Consider the following 4,951-nt stretch of genomic DNA (forward strand, 5'->3'; position numbering starts at 1 on the left):
TGGAAAACATTAAAATATGTACGTATATATGCAAGCTGGTGGTGTCAGCCTGTGTCATTTGTGTCATGTTACTATGTAGCTATTCGCCTGCTTTCAACTTCTCATTTCCATTTATGCATCTCACCATCACTTTTAATAAACAACAAAATATTCACAGTGACTGTAGCTCCCTCTGTGGAAAATAATAAAATCCTTATGTCATTATGCACGCTGGTGGTGCCATCTGTCTGCTTAGTGTTATGTAACTTCTGTAGCTTGCCACCTGCTTTCGGTTCTACTCATATCCATCTATGCATCTCACTCTCACTTTTAATAAATAACAAAATATCATTAAGTCTGTAGCTCCTTCTATGGTGTAATCCCCCCCCACCCCCCCACCCAAAAAAAAAAAAAAAAAAAATCATCCCATGTCTTTTTCCCACCTTTGTGCGGTGAGATAAGATCTAGACAGCAACACGGAAAAAAATGATAGAGGGAGAACTACTTAATGGCATGCCAACTGAAGCGAAATGCACACACACACAGACGCACACACAAACAATCCTGATTTAACCAGACAGGCATAAAATTCTACACGTGCACTTCATAACACACATTGGATGATCAATCAAACAAGCTAAATAAAGGGTCAACTCTTGTCATGTATTCCCCCTTACAAAAATCATTCAATCATCTTCATCTCACCCAAAATCACATCTACACCAAAATGTCACCTTGATCCCTGGTTTGTACAAATCTACCTGCTGTGGCATATGAACATCCTGATACTTTTAACAGATGCCTTCATGAACTGGTAACAGTAAATATCTCTCAACTTCCTCTTCCTAAAAAAATAAAGAAGGATGACAGACTCTAGGAGCATGACGGCACCAATGTAAAACCTCCAACTTCCTGTCTAAAAAATAAATCATTCATTCATTCATTCATTGCCAGACGCCATGTATCCCAAACGGGGTGACCAAGGGCTTAGAGTTAATTGTTTAACAGGGAGGGGCACTAATCCTCCACCAACCCCAATTGACACGTGGGGATGCCAAAAGCATCTGGTGTTCCCAGGCGGTCACCCATCCAAGTACTAACCAGACCCAACGTTGGTTAAATTCGCTGATCGGACGGGAAGCGGTGTACTCAACGTGGTATGGTCGTTATAAAAATAAAAAAGGGAGGGGGGGGGGGAATGGAGGACTTCAGGAATGGCAGCACCAATACACAAATGTCCCTCAACTACCCTTTAAAAAAAATAAAATAAAAAATAAAAATAAAAAAATGGTGGTGGTGGTGGGCTTTACAAAATGGGTAAATTCTGCCTACAAGCAGGTTGGGACTACAACAACAACACAAAGTCATAAAGTCATCACAGACACTTACCAGAGAGTAGATGCAGCTAGCCAGGTGACTGCCAATTAGAACATGGTATTAATATGGGTTTCTTCTCCATGCTTCTCCCTCTTTCTAGGCAGTTTCAACAGCTGCATCAACTACGGCACCTGAAAAATATATTACACGTTAGTCCTTTCCTTCTGAGCCTTGATTTATAGTTATCGGGTGGCAGCAACATCATCATCATCTCGGGATAAGAACACTTATCACCAGGCAGTAGCAAACACAAAATAAAGCACAGAAAAAAAAAAAATTGCCCTTAAAAACACAGAATGATACCAGACAGGGACGACTTCAGGAAGAAATACAGATATAAACGGACAGTTCAACTGCCTAGTTATAAAAAAATCCCTTAAATTCCTCCCTAAGACCCAAAAGAAGGATGTAATGCAGAAGGGCAACTCCAGTTTGCAGTCACCAGGTTCACATGTCACATGAACCTGGAAAAAAATAGTTATACTAGGAATTTTCCTAGTCCAGGGTGATTCTTCTAAACAGGGAGGAATGCCAAAACAGGACCCAATACACTTTAAGAGTATAGGGTAAACACAGAAACTCCAGATGGCAAGGCAAAAGAATTTATTATTATACTAGCCTTTACACACAGCTTTACATCCGAGATCGTTAGTTCTGTCTGGAGGAAACCGGTCAATTGGGGCGAAGGGGAATTGAGGAGGGGGAAATCTGGAGCGAGATGTCCCGGAAATGACACACTCACCGCCGGGGTATTCTCTAGAAAAGGAAGGGGGCCAGGATTTAAGTCTACATCTGTACGGGTGTTGTAGTATGGCTAATTAGTGATATGGCTAAGATGGAGATAGGCTACGACCCTGGCTCCAGAAAAGTGGAGGCCCGACGTCTGGCTCTTTCTCCCTCTCAGTCTGGCGATGGGGTGGTGTGATTTGTGCCCAGAGTGGGTCTAGTGGTAAAGCTATAAGGGATCCGAGCCAGTCAGGACAAGTTAATGTCACTAAGCCCGGGATTCCTTTTCCAGTGGCAGGAGGGCACTCTCTACCTGTAGGAGGGGATGTGTGTGTGTGTGTGGGGGGGGGGGACGACGACGACGACTGGCTCCAGCTTGGAGTGATTCCATTATACAGTGCATTAACATGTTATGGTAACAATGTAAAACCAACACAGTAAATAAAATGTTTAGTATTGTTAAGAATGCAAATATTTAGTAGACTGCTAAAGAATCTCAAAAACGGTTCGGCAATTATTATCACTGGCGGTATGAAAAACATAACCCTCCCTCCCCCCCATCCGGCACCTTTACTATGCCAAGCTCCCCCCTTAAGCAGCTCTCCCACCAGCTCGACAGTTGCCAGAAACCGGGCGCATGGAATTGTTGCGTGCCACAGGTTGCACAGACCAGGACCAAATTACTGTATTATACATAATTGTATACATTTATATCATAATATTATATATATATTACCTTACAATATTATAAATTAATATAATCATCCACTCACTTGATGTAGTGCTGCCTACTTTTTCCTTAGCCTTTATCATTCTTTTTGTGTGCCTGCCCTCATCTCTTCCTATATCTCCCATCTTTCCTGTCACTTCTTATTGCTTTTCTTTCCGTTACAGGTGGCTTTACATTGAGTGAAAAACCAAATGGTTTCCTGTAAGCCAAGAAACCATTTACAACGCTGGGTGGTAACCATATAACCAAACCATACGTGCTCCCTACGTGTCAAGTGGGTTGGTGGAGGGTTAGTGCCCATCCCCGTAAAACAACTAACTCAAAGACAAACGGCCACCCCGTACGGGATTGTGGCGTCTGGCAATGGATGGATGGATGGATAATTATATGGCCTTGATCAGCACGACCTGTGGCACGCAACAAGTTTCATGCAACTGGCTGGGCCAATGGGAGAGCCGCCTTACTCCTGAGACATTTTTCTCCCCACTCAACTCCGTACCCAGCCATCTATGGGATGAACTCTGTGTCACGAATTTGCACAAGCATATTTAATAAATTCGTGACATTTTTCATTAGTGGGAAAACCACGAATTCTGGTGAAGTTCCCATTGCGCATAGCTCAGTTCAACCGTCCTCGTGTTCACACGGTTGGGGCAGTTTTCAGAACATTTTTCACTGTTTCGTAAGTGATCATCCTTGTGCGCGACATTGGCGCCTTCGTTGAGTGATTATTTGTGAGTGTATATCGCTCACTTTCTTTCCATTGACCGTTGGAGCAAACACGGCCTGCCCTCACCCTCTTTCATAATTCGAACTTAGTCAGGATTAGAGCGTCATGAGAGCGGGTTCGTTTGGGCCCAGCATGGAGCAGCGCCGCCGTTGTACAGTGAGTTCCTGAAATCTTCATCTAGTGTGAATCGGCGAAGAGGTTTAGCATGTTTGCAGCGTCCGTCCTACGCACCGACACCCAGTCATTCCGCTTAGCCCCCTCTACTGACCAATATTTCTTTTCGTTTTCCCTAGATTTAAGTTTAGCTTTTGAGTGAGCGAGTGAGTGTATTCTCCTTGTTATTTTGAATTCATTTTGAGACTCATGTAACGTAAAATTAATTCAGTGTAATCAATAAATTCACAGTTCTTTTTCTTTGAGCTCAATGTAGTTAAACTCATGTTTTATTTCTCCACATTTAGCTTTTTTTTGTTGCCACTCCTAGTTTGCACAGACGCTTTGTATTATTCATAACTGGTACTTAGGCCAGTCCTTTTGTATTAAGCTTAAATCCGTTGTGCCAGCCAGGAGTTAATGCACTGGCAAGAACCTGTTTATCATTAATAGCATCAGTTATTGATTGTCAGGGGTGGAGTCACTTTCTCTAGAGGCTAACAGTACTAACAAACAGCTACGTACTGTCGAGAAAGTTTATAAATTCTCATCCTTAGAGAATCGGTGAAGTAAGCCGGCTTAAAGTAAAACTTACTGCTTGATTTCACAAGTCAATTCTTTGTCTCTATTTACAAGCAAACATATAACCACGTAACCTTTATTTAAGTTTTAGTTTCACATCCCCCCGTGACACTCTGACTCTAATGGAGGTTCACTAGGGACGAAGAGAGTTGATGCTCCGAACTTTCGTCAAGCATGTACACACGAACAAACATATACACTGTTGCCAGCACCCGTTGCCCACCTCTCGCAGCTAGGTGGCCCAGGTGGAAAGTTTGGCGACTGTACCTCACAACACATCATTATGCAAATAGTGATGGGTTTTCACTTGACACAATCCCATCATATAGTGAGGTGTGACTGAACCTGTCTGAGCATGGGATGGCCCAGGAGAGGCAGTTGCTTGCCGGTGGTTGATGGGTCTGCTCAATCAGGTACTCAGGTGGCATAAAACCACCACTGCTGCCACCACCATTATAAATCTTCTATTTTAGTTCTTTAAATTTTAACTTAGTCTCTTTTGGCCTTGTGTACCCTAATTCCTGTAGCTCTGACACAGAATAAGACTGGCTCGCCATCATTTACATAACTTCATATTCAGCATTACTCGTGTTTACCTATTGTTACAACTCACAATTGAATGAGGAGAGACAGCAATTTTAGTCCAAGCTAGAGTACGTTGAGAAACAGTGTTG

General features: G+C 42.8%; 1 pseudogene; it reads right to left on the reverse strand.

Moving 5' to 3' along the window:
* Positions 1-1,031: 1,031 nt before the first annotated feature.
* LOC145396135 (5S ribosomal RNA) lies at positions 1,032-1,150 on the reverse strand (annotated as a pseudogene).
* Positions 1,151-4,951: the final 3,801 nt, after the last annotated feature.

This window comes from Coenobita brevimanus, chromosome 34 (genome assembly GCF_032717465.1).
Source record: "Coenobita brevimanus isolate Jiangsu-jjx chromosome 34, ASM3271746v2, whole genome shotgun sequence".
In the NCBI taxonomy this organism is placed as follows: Eukaryota; Metazoa; Arthropoda; class Malacostraca; order Decapoda; family Coenobitidae; genus Coenobita; species Coenobita brevimanus.